This window comes from Equus przewalskii, chromosome 7, assembly GCF_037783145.1.
Source record: "Equus przewalskii isolate Varuska chromosome 7, EquPr2, whole genome shotgun sequence".
Taxonomy (NCBI): Eukaryota; Metazoa; Chordata; class Mammalia; order Perissodactyla; family Equidae; genus Equus; species Equus przewalskii.
In genome coordinates, this window is record NC_091837.1 from 19,459,343 (window position 1) to 19,475,222 (window position 15,880).

At 48.2% G+C, this 15,880-nt stretch overlaps 1 long non-coding RNA gene across 1 annotated transcript; it reads left to right on the top strand.

Annotated features, from left to right (window-relative positions):
- The first annotated feature begins 1,228 nt into the window (after positions 1 to 1,228).
- Positions 1,229 to 12,791, top strand: LOC139084461 (uncharacterized). The gene is made up of 2 exons (XR_011541855.1): positions 1,229 to 1,527; positions 11,434 to 12,791. It is a non-coding gene; the product is annotated as an uncharacterized lncRNA (long non-coding RNA).
- Positions 12,792 to 15,880: the final 3,089 nt, after the last annotated feature.

Sequence of the window (15,880 nt, forward strand, 5' to 3'; positions counted from 1 at the left end):
AGATATAATGATACCTCCTTGAAATCGCTATTCTTGTCAGGAACACAAGAGACAATATGCGTAAAAGGGTCTAGCACCATGGCCAGGACACAAGAGCCCAGGAAAAGGATGCTAGTTCCATGCCCACGTCTCCCTTCCCCGCTCCCTCACACTTCAAGGAGCCCCTGAGACATACTTGGGTAATTCTGACTTCTAGGCAGACGGGGTGAAGTGCTCTGAGCAAGAAACTGACCAAGGGTATTTAATTCTATGCCTAGGGATACTCACAAAGGAGGTTTGTTTGTCTCAATGTTACAGATGCGAAAACTAAAATTCAGAAAGAATAAGTAACTTGTCCAAGATAATACAGTTTTGAAGTTTTAGAAACCTCCTAGTTCTTGTTTTGTTTGTTTTATGGTCGAGAGAGATGGACTCCAACTGAGGAAATCCAGGAAGTCTGCTCGGAGGAGATAGCAATTTCAAGAGTCTGTCTTCGCAGTGTGAATATCTGTTTTCTCTAATACCAAACTTGGCATCCCCCTAGGAGGCTGCATCCTGGATTCCACAACCCAGAGCTCTGCCACTTTCTTTCCGGCTTTGGCTTTTGCCACAGCGGGCATCAGCAAAGAGTCCCCTCCTCTGAACACAAGGCAAACATTCAGAATCACCAGGATCTCCACCCAACGCCATGCCTGCCCCTCCCCCAATGGCCCCACATCTAAAGAGATTTGAGAAAGAAACACTCTGCTCTAAAACCCTTTGAGAACTGCCTCCCACTGGTTGGTCATGTCAGACCTACTTTTTGTCATTTGGTGACAAGGTTTAAAAAGGAGTGGGGGGAGGAATCCAGCAAATATTAAGACTTCATCCTCAGGATGGATGACCCACCACGCTTCCATCTAAAATATGTGCATTCTGGTTATTTAGAATTACCTGTTTGTTTGGGAAGGATTTCTTCTCTTCCTTCCTCGTCTCCTAGCCGTCTCTACGGTGAAAAGGACGAAGCTGGGCGTGTAAGATTTTTTTTTTTCCCTCGGCTGTGTTTATCCACCCAAGAAAGTATTTTAAGTACTTTGTTTCCATTATGCTATTCTGAGCCCATTACTCGGTGGGGTGATTAAAGATTGCTTTTGGCAAGAGAAGAGAAGACCAAGTGTTTGTTACTTCCACGACTGTTAGCCTTTCCCAGGCAGTCTTCAAAGGGAAAAACGTAAACACATGGCATACAAAATACATATTGGCTTCATGAGGGGAGCCCTGGAGAATGTCTGGTCCTTCACGTTTGCCTGGAATCTGAATAGCTGGGACAGGAGGCATGAAAAGCGCCCTTTCTAGGGCATCTTGGAAGCTACTGACCTTGGGGTCCTTCTGTCTTCCTCTTTGCCTGCGTGTTCCTTGAGCTTTTTCCCTTGGCTGGGGTCTTGTTGGGAACTTCCCTACCCTTCCACCGGTGTTTCAATCCAGCCATGGACAAGACATGTGGGCTCTCTGCTTTCATGGGGCTTAGTCTTCCAGCGTGGTACGGACGTTATCCAAAGAACCTCTCAGGTAAGTTTCCAAGCGGTGATAAGTTTCGCGATGGAGAGGTACAGGGCGTATCCTGGGCACTGGAGTAGGAATCTGAGTTTCTCTTGGGGTCAGGGAGGACTTCCTTGCATGTGCAAATCTGAAAGATAAGCAGAAGCTGGGGAGGAAGAAGTCTTCCAAGCAAAGGCAGTGAGGCACGGTTTATTCAAAGGGAAAGAAGGTGGGGCGGCTGGAAGCCAGGGAACAAGTAGCTAGAAATGTAACAGGAGGTCGGGGAGGCTGGGGGAGCCCTCCCCAATAAGCAGATAGTGGGTGCTAAATACAAGTTAGTGAAAATAGGAGTGAAAGGAGGAAGCATCGTTTACAATAGTCTCTGCTTGCTTTTTGTTTTTTTAAGATTGGCACCTGAGCTAACAACTGTTGCCAATCTTCTTTCTTTTTTTTTCTGCTTTTTCTCCCCAAATCCCCCCCGGTACATAGTTGTGTATTTTTAGTTGTGGGTCCCTCTAGTTGTGGCATGTGGGATGCCGCCTCAGCACGGCCTGATGAGCGGTGCCATGTCCACACCCAGGATTCGAACCAACGAAACCCTGGGCCACCGAAGCAGAGTGTGCAAACTTAACCACTCGGCCACGGGGCCAGCCCCTCTGCTTTCTTAACAGCTGAGTGGTCCTTGGGCAAGAAATTTCACTGCTATAAACCTCCATTCCCTCATCTGTCAAATGGGTATCATCAGTTCTACCTCCCAGGGTCTGCGGTACCCAGGTGGAACTCAATAAATGTTAGCTTCCTTGTTCCTTTCCAATTATCTTTAATGAGTTCGACTTTCCTCGTTTCACTTAGCATCTTGGGAGACTTGAATGAAGTGGAAAAACCCCATCACCATCTCGGATCGATCCCTCATTTGAATGAATGCCCAAGACTTGACAGTCCCCTGGTGACAGTCCTCCTGGCCAGGGGACCTCACTGCTTGCAAGGTTGTGGTAGTCACTCATCCTCCATCCCTCCCTTCAGATGGTCTCTTTGAAGCCAGCAACTGATCTCTCCGCAGGATCTTGGGGACATTAGCATCCACCTGGCCTATCTCCCAGACTATTGTGACAAGCAGATGAGATAAAGCATGGGTGAGGTCTTCAGAGGCTCCATAAAGCCCAGGCTGGGGGAGGAGGGGACACTGCCTTGATCTAAATAGGGTTACAAGTTGCACAAATGCATTTTCCCTGAACTCGCTCCTTTAAGTTGAGGGCCTCTTAGATTCAAAATGGCACCTGCAAGTTCGGACATGTCCAGAGCGCTTAATACGTCTGGGAATCTCTCTCTTCTGGAGCCAAGTGGGCAGCTTCAGAAACTCCAACTGCTCAGGCAGAGGGAAAGCACTGGCGGGGCAGCCCATGTGCGTCCTCTGCTCCGAGACCTCTTGAGTGCTGGCGCCACGCTCTCTCCTTTCAGACACCCCTCTCCATTTCATCGTCCCCACAACCTGGGGGACAGGGATTGGCCCTGGGGTTCCCATTTTTACAGATTTGATCCACAGGGAAGTTCAGCAACTTGCCCACAGCCTCGGTTATGAAATGCAAGAACAGAACTCCTGATTCTGAACACTCACTGTTCTTTACTCTTCAATGGTGTCCTGATGGCTATTTAGGACTCTCCTCCCTCCACCCGCCGGATGCAATTACCTGGGACCCAGGGAATCACTCTAGGACTGGTCAGGTCAATGGGGGCCTCCAAGTGGGGGTCTCTGCTTTGATGGCTGAATTTGGGTTTCTGGAGACTCCCAGCCTCCTGGCAGTTAACCGACACCTTCTATCTAGTCCTTCCATAACTGGTCTTCTTCCAATCTCGATTCTTCTGTGAAGCTCACTATAGTTCTAGAAAGTATGATCACCATCATAATCACCACAATTGGCTCTATTTATTAAGCACTTGCTAAGTGCTAGGCATTGAGCCAAGAGTTATGCATTTATTTCTTCCTGTGATGAATTTAAGAATTTTACAAAATGGCTATTGGTATCATCATGGCCATTTCACAGACAAGAAAACTAAGGCTCAGAGAGGGGAAAATCTTTACCCAAAGACGCAAGCTAGTAAATGGCAGAGCCAAATCTGAAATTCACTCTGGCTGACCCCAGGCTTTCAGCCCCCACACATTGCCTGCTTTTCTGCCTCCACACTTTGACAAAGGTCTCTGCTCAAAAAGACTGTACCAAAATCCAGTAAAATCCCACCCAGCCAAACCCTGAGGCCCAATCCAGGCTTGCAGGTCCCCCTCCATCTCTGTCCCCAGGCCTCAGTTTCCCCACCTGTGGAATAGGGAACTGGACTAGATGAGCCCGTAGGTCCAGCTCAAGTCTGGACAACTAGAACTCCATACAGGAGCAGCAGCCCCCTTGTCTCCAACCCCATCCCAGTCCTGCATCCTCCTCAGAACATTTCTCTCTTCGTAGGGAAGACGGGTGAAGACTTCTACAAATTCACCCTGTTTCTCTTGCTGACTTCCAAGAGTGAGGGGAGAAGGTCTGAAGTCACAGCTGGGCTCCTTTTGGCCCCACCGCACACACCCTGGGCTCCCTCTCGGGCTCTTCCCATTCTGGGAGCCTACCTTGGCTTTTTCCTGCCTGAAATTTTCCCTCATTTGACTGGCATGAGAGTCCAGACACTGAGGTTGCAATCGGAGTCATAATCTCCAGGAAGTCGGCGCCATCTTGACTGTGAGCCTTGAAAAGATGTAGATCCAAGTCTTTAGAGCCAGAGCGAGCTGGGTTCAAATCCCAGTACTGCCACAAACTAGCTGCATTTTCCTTGTCCCTGTGACAGACAGTTATGGATTCAGCACTCATAAAGATCCTACTGTGTGTCTGGATCTGTGCTACAGGGCACAGTGTTGAACAGAGAAACAAGGTCTCCGCCATCTTGGAGCTTTCTAGTTGGAAGAGTAGAGCACGCAGGAGAGGTAGGCAGTGAGCAAATACGCATAAGATTTTCAGAGGTAAATAACACAAGGCAAAAATATGGGAAATAGTGGGGGACCAGCTTTTGATGGGCTGATCAGCAAAGGTCTGTGTAAGGAGAGGATAGTTGAGGGGAGTCTTGATCGTGGAGAGCACCATATGAAGGGCTAGAGAAAGCATCCAGGCAGAGGGAGCAAAGGTGCTTGCTGGGCTTCAAGGTCAGAAGAAAGGTCAGTGTGGCTGAAAGGAGTGAACTAGGGGCATGCAGGAGCCAGATCACAGAGGACTTTGGAGGTCATAGTACAGAGTTTGGATTTTATTTTAGAGCCATGGGAAGCCACTGGAGAACGGTAAAAAAAACCGGTTTCACTTTTTCACAAAAGCACACTTTGAAGAAACTCTCCAATTCTTCCCAAGTGGCTGTACCATTTTGCATTCCCTCCAGCAGAGTATGGGTGTTCCAGTTGCTCCTCATCTTTGCCAACACTTGAAATGGTCAGTCTTTTTTCATTTTTGCCATTGTGTTGGGTGTGTAGTGCTGTCTCATTATGGTCTTTTTATTTTCCTGATGAATGGTGTTGAGTACCTTTTTATGTGCTTCTTGACTATTCCCACAGCTGCTTCTGGGAAGTGTCTGTTAAAATCTTCTGCCCATTTTTAAATTGAGTCATTTGTCTTCTTATTAGTGAGTTAGAGGACTTCTTTTAAGATTCTGGATACATGTCGTTTGTCAGATAAATGATTTACAGATACGTTCTCCCAGACTTTGGCTTTTCTTTTCATTTTCTTAACAAGGTCCTTCAAAGACCAGAAGTTTTAAATCTTGATAAAGTCCGATTTGTCATTTATTTTTATTCTACGCTTTATGCTTTTTGTGTCCTAACTAAGAAATCGTTGCCTACTCCAAGGTCACAAAGGTTTTCTGGTATGTTTTCTTCTAGAAGTTATACAGTTTTAAGTTTAGGTTTACCTTTATGTCATTTATATTAAAACGTTAGACATGCACTTACCATATATCTCAGCAACTCCGCTCTTAGATATCTGCCCAAGAAAAAAGGCGCATGTCCACAAAAACACTTACACTTGAATGTTCGTATCAGCATTATTCACAATAGACAAAAACTGGAAAAACCCAATGTCCATCTATAGGCGAATGGATATACTGCCATACTCCCATATAATAGAATGTTACTGGCCAAGAAAAAGGAACCACTGATCCGTGCAACAATGAGGATAGCTCTCAAGACTACAACGCTGAGCAGAAGAAGCCAGACACAAAAGAGTTCGCACTGGATGCTTCCATTAATATGAAACTCTAGAAACGATCAAGCTCACCTATAGTGACAGAAAGTGGTCACTGGGGACAGAAAGGGACAGATCAGTGGTCCCTGGGGCCAGAGTGTACAGGTGGAGATACACAGGTGACTGGGAAGGGGCAGAAGGGAACTTTGGGGGTGAAGAAGAATGTTGTATATCTTGATTGTGTTGCTGGTTACAAGGATGCAGACATTTGTCAAAACTCATTGAACTGCATACTTGAAGTGGGTGCATTTTATTTTGTGTAAATCACACCTCAAGAAAGTGGACTTTTGAAAAAAAAAAAAAAAAGGAGCAAAACAGATGCTGATGCAGAATGGGCCCAGGGTGGGGACAGGGAGGAGAGTGAGGCCACCAGGAGTCATCCAGGTGGGAGATGCAGGTGACTTGGTCCAGGGTGGTCCCCGAAGCAGGCAGTAGTTTTTGCTGTTGTGGTTATTACCATGTTGTTGTTGCTTTTCCGCCTTGTCCTCGCCTGGGCCAGGGGCGGGCTCTCTTCTGTAGATGAATGGACCACTTTGCCCTCCCCGAGGCCTGCCCTCTTCTCTGCTGAGTCATCCCTCAAGGTTATCGTGGGGAACAAAGCTTTGACTTCCCACTGACATCCAGACAGCTGAGGCACACACTCAGGAAACCGCATCACTGGCCAAGGAAACTCTGAGAGCACCTGTGAGCCGCCCCCAGCCTCCCAGGCCCCTCCCCTCCTTTCCAAACCTCCTGGAGCTCGTTCCAGGGCACTGAGACCCGTCTCTAAGGGAGCTGCATTAGTTTCCTGGGACCGCCCTAACAGAGTACCACGGACTGGGGGGCTGGAAACAACAGAAATTGATTCTCTCACAGTCCCAGAGACCAGAAGTCTGAAATCAAGGTGTCAGCAGGGTCGCCTTATAAGGACACCAGTCATCGGATTAGGGCTCACCCTAATCCAGTATCATCTTCCCTTAACTCGGTTATGTCTGCAAAGACCCTACTTCCAAATAGGGTCACATTCACGGGTATCCTGGTTAGGACTTGAACATATCTTTTTGAGGGACACAATTCAACCCAGTACAGAGACCTTATTTTCCTGTGACATCAGATAACTCAGTTCAAAAGGAAACTCCCTCAGGGCAGGGCAGCTGGTTGGAGAAGAGAGGAAAGAACCGTGGACTGGGAATCGTGCAGATACTGGGTTCAGATCTCGGGTCGGCCACTAACTTGCTGTGTGATGCTGGTCAGTCCGTGACTTCATTTTGGGACTCAGTTTCACCATTTTTAAAATGGATCTGTTGATCCCTGGCTGCATCGTGGGGCTCTTGGGAAGTAATGGATATGGCAGCATTTATGGGGCACCTACAGTATACCGGGACCCATGCTAAGCACTGCACACATTTCATCCCATTCGAACCTCGCAATGGCTGTAGGGGAAACCGACGTCACACAAACAAGGAAACTGAGGCTCAGGGAACTAAGTAACTTGAGTTTCCCCCGTCCACTCAACCCCTGAACATCTGTCAATGGTCTGCCTCCCTCTGCTCCACTGGCATCAATTCTGACTTGGATTCTAAAAATGGCCTCTGGTCTTACATCCACCCCAAATCTATCTCTGAAGCCAGAAAGACATTTTTTTTGCTAATGAAACTCCCTTGCATAAAATTCCTCAGTGGCTCCCTATGACCCTCAGAATAAGGCCTAAGTTCCCCAAAGAGGCTAACCAGACCCTGGATGATCTGAGCCCAGCCAAACTCCATCCACATCTCTCTCTGCTCCCTTCCCAGGATAACACCTACTCATTCTTCAGAATCCAGCTTAGATGCCCCTTCCTCCAGGAAGTCTTCTTTGCCTGTCCCTCAGGTGGGAGGCAGGTTGTCCTACTCAGTACTCCAAGAACACGCTTCCTAACTGTCATGATGGTGCTCAGCACAGTGCATCCTGTTGCCCATTAACTTGTCCATGTGCTCCAGATGGCAGGGGATATACAAGGGGGCTAGCACATGGTGGTTCATATTCCTCAAATGTCATGGGCCACACAACCTCCAGTGCACAGAGGAAAGCCAGGATTAGAAGCCACTACTGGCTGACTCCAGGGACTGTGTTTTGTCTACTATCCCACATGGGGGTCAGCGGAAGCACAAGAATCTATCCGGACCAACAGGCCCCAGAGAGGCTAGGCCCAAGTGTGCAGGGGCCTGGTATGGCAAACATGCCTCCACTTTCCCCTCCCACATCCAGGGCAGACATTATTAATGGATCACAGCACTCCTTCTCACTGATCCCAGGCTCAGCACAGGGCCCCAGCCAGTCCCTACCAGTTGATCCAAACCACCACCTGACAATGAAGTCTATTTGCCCATGTGATGTGCTATCCAGCATCCCTATTTGGCAGGCAAGGAAAATGAGGCTCAGAGAGAACACTGGCTTTCCCAAGACCACAGGGAAGTTCACGCGGGCGCACGGACAGGGTCTCTCCTCTCCCAGTTCAGTGCTGTTCTCCTGACCTCTGGAGCTCAACTCCTCATGCTGTGTGGTCCACCTACCCTGGGGACATCTAGAGAAAGATGCATTCTTGTGAAACTGGGGCCAGGTGACTCAAGGAAGTTTCCGAGAACAAGAACAGGATGGCCCCGGGGACCGACTTTTCTTTTTAAAAGTTGTCCAGAGGCAACTCCAGCCTCTGTCTCTTTCCCGTGAGTCTAACCAGCCACCTGCTTGCCACGTGCTCACTGCCGCCAAGGAAATCCAGCACCTGAGTATGTGGACTGCAGACCATCTGGGATGAGCAGAATTTCCAGACCAAAAAATGGAAGGCTTTCCTGGATACACCCTGAAGCACAGTGGCCCACTTTCTCCCTTTTTTAAAAACAAATCTTTTTTTTTTTTTTTAAAGATTGGCACCTGAGCTAACATCTGTTGACACTCTGCTTTTTTTCTTTCTTCTTCTCCCCAAAGCCCCCCAGTACATAGTTGTATATTCTAGTTGTAGGTTCTTCTAGTTGTGGCATGTGGGACGCTGCCTCAGCATGGCCTGATGAGCGGTGCCATGTCTGTGCCCAGGATCTGAACCAGCGAATCCCGGGCCACCTGGAGCAGAGCGCACGAACTTAACCACTCGGCCACTCACTGGGCCGGCCCCCAAAATAAATCATTTATTGTGGAATAATTTTAGATTGACAGAAAAGTTGCAAAGACGATATAAGAATCCCCATACACACTTGGTTCAGTTCCCCCTTCTGCCATCAGCTTGCGTTGCCATGGGACATTGCTCAAAACTAAGAAACCAACCTTGGTACATTATTATTAACTCAACTCCAGATTTCATTCTGATTTCACCCATTTTTCTGTTCCAGGATCCAGCCGAGGGCGCCATGTTGCCCTGAGCACTTTCTGTTTTTGGTAAATTCCTTCCCCGGCTTTCTCCCTTTTTCTTGGCGGCTCATGTCCCCTCACACTCAGAAACGGATGTTGTCTCGTTGTTTTCTCGGCTCTGATTCATTTTACAGATTACAGTTTGGGGAAGCTTCACCTGATGATTTCTAATATTGTAAACGACTCTTCTCGGCCACATTCATTTTTCTTCTTTCTGTTTTAAAGCCTAGTTCACATCATCAAAATGGCCCCTGGCACTTCCTGGAGAACTTGGCAGAGCATTTTACTGTATTTCTAAAAAAAAAAATGTTCTGCTTTTTTTTTTTTCCCAGCACCCCGCCGCCCCCCTCCAAGTTCGTTTGTTCTTTTTATGACTAAAGATATTTATCTCCTGCCTGCTTTAGAAGTTTATGGGCCCCTTTGCCTTTGAATTCCAGGCCAAGGTCAGTAGCCTCTGGGTTGTGATGTCACAGTGCGTTGCCTTGGTTACTGCTGTGACGTCATCAGACAAACGGCGGTGGGGTGGGGGGCCTGGCGAGGAGAAGGTCTTTGAAACAGACTCCCTCTTTCATCTGCTGTTTGTGAGGAAACGGCTGCTGCTTTTGGAAGGAGTTTTGAGAAACTGAGAGACGCTAAAGGGAAGAGTTAATAAGAGGATTTACTACCCCCCGGGAAATGCCACAGACCCCCTAAACGTCGGGGCACAATCAAAGACTGCAGACTTGTGGAGGGGAGAAACCTAAAGGAGCAAATGCATTCCGAGAAACCAGAACCCTGTATTTGTACAAAGACCATCCGTAAGCCACAAGAAGAAAACACACACACACACACACACACACACACACACACTCTCCCACGCATGCGCACGCACACGCGCGCGCACACATACAAATGGACCCTGTCGCCCATATTGCCTCTAGATGGAATGTATTTCATGAGGTGTCTCCTGCTCTTTAATCTAATCTAATCTGTCTCTCCCCCAGCATAAAAGCTCAAGAGAGGAATTACAAGCCAGGAATGCTTGGTTTCAAAGGCTTTTTAATAAAAAGAGAAAAGAAAAAGAACAAAAGCTGAGTGAAAGCTCAGCGGACAGTTTCATGCCATTAAAACAGCATCTTGAAAAATGTTCATCTTTTTTTTCTGTTAGGGTCAGGGGAAGGGAGAAAAATGTGTTTTTATTGTGAACATGTGTCAAGAAAACTCAGTCACATAAACTCGGTACCCACAATAAGTGTGTTTGTGTAGTAGTTAACATGAGATCAGAGACGTGAGTTTTGCCAAAAGGCCATTGTCAGCATGGGACAGATTATGTGGGTCAAGAATCCGGTTTTCCAAACGCCGCGTACGTTGTGCTCGTTGTAATTAAGCGCTCTGTCATCTAACGACAAAGCGAGCAAGAATGACTCCCAGACGGGATTATACCTAAAACACAGTTTCCAAATGTTTCTTCTTGGCAAATCTTTTAAGGAAACTCTATGCAGAAAGAATGTCAAGACATCTGTAATTAGATCTTAGAGAAAAGGGTGGAAGATTGGGGGCCAGTTTTTATTTTGTCTCTCCAAGAGACCCCCACCCCCCGTCCTCCTGTGTCCTGGTGTCAGGGGGCTTATCCATCACGAGTCCTTGGTTCATCCATCTTTCATTCACCTTCGGCGAGGGTCTCCAGGAACGCTTGCGATGCCAAGTCCCCCTCAGAAAGTTTATTGCAGCAGCTGTGAAGGCAGAAACAGCAACATCCAAACGGTCTTGGGCCGGGCCCACGCTTCGGATTGAGTGACATTCCATTTCCGGGGGTTTCTGCCTTGTTACGGGCCTGGAGGTCTTATGAAGAAAGCACGATGAAGTGCAATTTGCCGGCCCCAGCGCTGCATTTCAGAAGATATTTGTATTACAAGGAAAACTGAAGCAAGAAACGGGGGTGAAAAGGGGCCCCTCCAAACCCAGTCATTTAAAATCTTTGGAGTGGCCGCAGGGAGGCGCGTGAGAAGCAGGGCGCGTCTCCCCATCTTGATCTGATGCTGAACGTCAAGTTTGTGTCTGTCTGCAGTTTTCCATGTTGAAATGGGTCTGCTTGTGTTGGAACATGCTGCCACAGGCCTGTGGGTCTTTTGCGTGTGTTTGCAAGCATGTGATGTCTCTCTGTGCATGCGACGGGGGGGTGCCATCTCTGAGATCATTGCTGTGTGATTTTCAGAGGCTCCAAGGTGCTTGCCACACGCGCCGGGGCATTTAGAACTTTATGGATGTGCACGAAAGAGCGACTGAGAAATGTACTCTGTTCATTGTACATTGCACTCTCTCTCCCAACCCACAGGCTATCTGCAAACCCCTCAGCTCTGTATCACCCGAATACGATCTTAGGGTGTTCGCAAAGCAAAGCACGCCGTAAATCTCAAGACTGGCTGGAACCTGGAGACTTTAAAATGAAGGAAAGAAATGGGACGGGAGATGGCTAAGAGGGGCATTTTGATGAAGAGCCCGCTGCTCCTAACGAAGCACTTCTCCATGACTCCAACTTAGAAGCAATTTTCTCTTGGCACTAGGTGGGACCAATCCCAGCATTTGGGGTTTTCTCCTCTCACCCGACCCCCTCCCCTTCCCCATGCTAACAGTCAAGAACAGATGTGGCCCACTTTATAAATGCTGACCAGCTGGGGAGGCTGCAGCCAGCATCCACACAGCTTTTCCCAAATGCTGATGCCTGAGGAGGCCTCTGGGAGGGAGATTGGGGTCTCTCAGACACATCTCTTGGCCTCCTTACTTCTAGAACCTTCCTTGGGTTTCCCTAAAAAAGAGGTGTTAAAGAAAATATGGAATGCTTATATTGTATTTTGCTTTGGGCATCCACGTGGCTGTACTGCTGTTCATAAAGACCAGAAATGCCAGAAGAATAATAATCTAGGGTCCTCTGGATGGAGATGGGCTGGTGTGCGTGACAAGGGTTCAGGAAAGAGGTGTAAGGCCAGCCTTTCCTCTAAATGAGTGAAAAGACACCAGCTCTGACCATTGCCCATGTAGATTATTTCCCCCTCCTCCAGAAGATGAAAAGGACCATTTGTTTTCAGAAATCTCAACCTGACGTATTGGTCCATTTCACACGTCAGTTTGCAGTTTGCTCCCCTCCAAGGGGCCGCTGGGAGAATCCACAAGGCAGGAAATTCAATTCAACACAAGCCCGGTGACATCTCTGTTTGGGGTGCGTGTGCATGTGTGTGTGTGTGTATGTGTGTTTGTATAGAGGCTGATGACGTGTTCTCAGTCAGACCCGTGCTTAGTAGACTTATTGTTCCTGTAGCTTTAGAAACAGCGGGAAGGATTCTAGAGAATCGTTTAAATAAAGCTGCTCATAAACCGTCCTCCACGGGGTTTGGAAAGCAGAAGAAACCTGTGCCATTTGGATTTTTTTTTAAGACAGCCTTCTCCTGTTCTCCAAATGCGTTCATTTAATATATGTTTCTCCCTCAACACACACACTTACAGCTTTTGATTCAGGTGTAAAATACACAGAGAAAAGCACATATATCATAAGTGTACTCAGCATCTAGAAAAAAAAAAGACGTCTCTGGAAGTCCCTGTGGTGGTCTCCCCTCCCAACAAAGGGCACCACTATCCTGCTTCACTCTGCCTCTTTTTGTGCTTTGTATAAATGGTGCTACACGGCATCACACTTTAGTATCTGGCTTCTTTTATTCAAAATTAAGTGTGTGAGATTCACCCATGTCGTTCTGTGTATTTGTAGATCAATGATTTTCAACAGGGAGTAATTTTACCTCCTGTCGGGTGACGTCTGGAGACGTCTTTGGTTGTTACAACTGGGGTGCATCTAGTGGGTCCGGGCCAGGGATGCTGCTTAACACCCTATCACACACAGGACAGCCCCCCATGACCGAGAATCATCTGGCCCAGAACCTCAGAGATGCCGAGGTTGAAAAGTCCGGATCAATCCCTCCTGGTTGCTCTTTGATTCTCCTGCAGCGCCGTTTTTAAAGCTTCCTGGCTACTCACGCAGGCACGGCGGAGTTAGCCTAAACTAAACTTCAAGTTCAAAGGCTCGGCTCAGGGGCAAGTTTACTGACCTCTCGTTTCATCGCTAAGGTGGGGGCAGGGAGGGTAGGGAAGGGAGTGGAAGTGGCGAGGAGGAAGACGGAAAGAAGGGTCGTCCCTAATGGTTTCTTAATCTCGTCTGGTGACAAATTCCACCTTAGAAGGTCTGAGCAAGCCACCCATGCTGCTTTGGCAAGCAGGGGAAGGAAATGACAGAGAAATTCTTAGGAACACAGGCACACTGAGGCACGCAGACATAAACAGATGACCCCACGAGTCCAAACACGCACCTCCCACGGCCCTGAGTACACACACACACACGCATACACACACACGCACACACGCTCACTAGCTACCAGGCCACACTTGGACAGAGGACAAAACAGAGGCCAGCATTGTTCTTAAAGGGACCCCTTCCAAGTCCAGCCACTTACAGACATAGTTAGGACTTATTGTGGGGACCACGTCACAATACGTACAAATATTGAATCATTGTGTTGTATACCTGAAACTAACATGTTACATGTCAATTATACCTCAATTAAAAGTTTTTAAATTTTTTTTTAAATTAAAAAAAGTAAATAGTTAAGATGACTATGTGGACAGAAACCCAGCCAGGGCAGGGACCACATCCATCTTGTTTGCCACCATATATATGTATCATTGGGCCTCCGCTAGGTTTCCTAATCTCGGCACTATTGCTATTTCGAACTGGATGATTCTTTGTCGTAGCGGTTATCCTGTGCATTGCAGGACGTTTAGCAGCATCTCTGGCCTCTACAAATTAGATGCGCCCCATGTTGTGACTAAGTTTTCTGGAGACAGCGCCCAAGGTCCCCTGGGGACGTCGCCCCCATTTGAGAACCCCAGCCCCAGCCCAGTGCTGGCTCATAGATGAAATATTTGTCAATTGAATGAGTAAACCACTCTCATCCTTTCCTGAAAATAAGTGGACACTGGCGGAGATTCAGAGGGTTCCCTCCCCTTCGGCATCCACATATGTGGACCAAGAGTTAAAACCACAGACAGGCAGAGGCGAGGCGGCCCCGGGCGCCCTCCTGCAGCAGGGATCCTGCGCTCCCAGGCTCAGGCCTGGGCCACAGAGCGAGCGGCTCTGCCCGGGTGGGGGCCATCACTGCCGTCATGACAGCCTTTGAAGAAGTGGCCCCCAGAGAGATGCCCACGCCACATGTGCTCTGCCGTTTCCTGGAGGGACACTAATGCACTTTTCCGGACCCTGATTGGGTTTTAATTGTGTTTGGAACATTGTGCCTCCCACACACCAGCTGACTTCACTGCCGCATTCAGAATCGTTTTCACCTTTCCCTTCTCTTTTCTCCAGCATGTCTGCAGAACTTCAGCTGGTGGGGGCGGGGAGGGGCGATCTGGACCAGAAAGGGCATCTACGGAATTTTCCACACGATCAAACTGGGGCTTCCTCTATGCTCTAAACCTCCCAAGGACACCTGGGTCTGCGGACAGGCTGGGAAGGGGGACTTCAGACAGACTTAGGTATAGGCTCACATGTCTACTTTTTGCATGTGGCAGACAGTACTTAAAGGTCATATATTCATTCAGCAAACATCCTCCGAATGTCAGTAGGTACCAGACACTGAGTTTGCAGAGATAAACGATCTGCTTCTTGCCTTCAAGTAGCAAGAGGAAGAGAACGAGTAACAGCTCCTTTGGCATTTATTCAGTGCCAGGCACTGTTTTTTCCACTTTATAAATAGTCACTCAATGGAAATAACCCCCTGAGTTAAGTCCCATTGTTCCTCCCGAATTATAAGTGAGAAATTGAGGCTGACTTAGGTAAAGTCACTTGGCCAAGAGGACATGATACTTAAGAGGCAGAGTTAAAACTTCAAACTCAAGTAGTGGCTAGCAGTGGTTCTCAGCCAGGGGCAGTTTGGGCCCCCAGGGGACCTTGGGCAATGTCTGGAGACATTCTGGGTTGTCCTATCCTGAGGATGGGGGAGCTACCAGCATCTAGAGAGTGGAGGCCATGGATGCGCCCAACATCCTGCAATGCCCAGGGAAGCACTCCCCACCCCCAGCAATTAAGAATCATCAGCCCCAAATGTCCACAGAGCTGAGCCTGAGAACCCTGGGCTGGAGGCTCGGTGTTCTGATTGCTGGCTGCAGCCCAGGGATGTCTTCAGGGGTCCTGGGAACACACTCAGCCAGCCCGCGTTGTCCTGACCAGCACCCCTGAATGGAGTCGTGGTGAGCATCTAAGTGACGACCCAGCCACTATATTGGATAAGGGTGCAATCACGCTGCTTGAGTCCAAATTCGCTCTTTGCCCTTTTTAAAGTCAGGTGACCTTTGGCGAGTTCCTCAGCCTCAGTTTCCTCGTCTGTTACATGGGAATATCAACCTCCGCCCGCACAGGGGTGTTGTGATGATTCGATAAGCTGACCCGGGTGGAGAACTCCACACTGTGCCTAACACATCACCAGCACTCCACACATATCGGCTATGAGGAGGCAGGAAGGGGACCCCACATCCCAGGCAGGTGGAATCGATCTGATAGCTACTTCAAGGCAAGGACACATTGTACATAAAGGTCCTTGGTAAACTGTAAAGTGCCGTGAGCGTATTAGTCTTTGTTGCCTTCAAACCCTGGATTGATTCCTGAGTCCAGCGAGGTTTATGAGAGAGCCTGCTAAAAGGCTAGGTGCTGGAGTGACTGACCTCTCAAAGCCAGCATGACC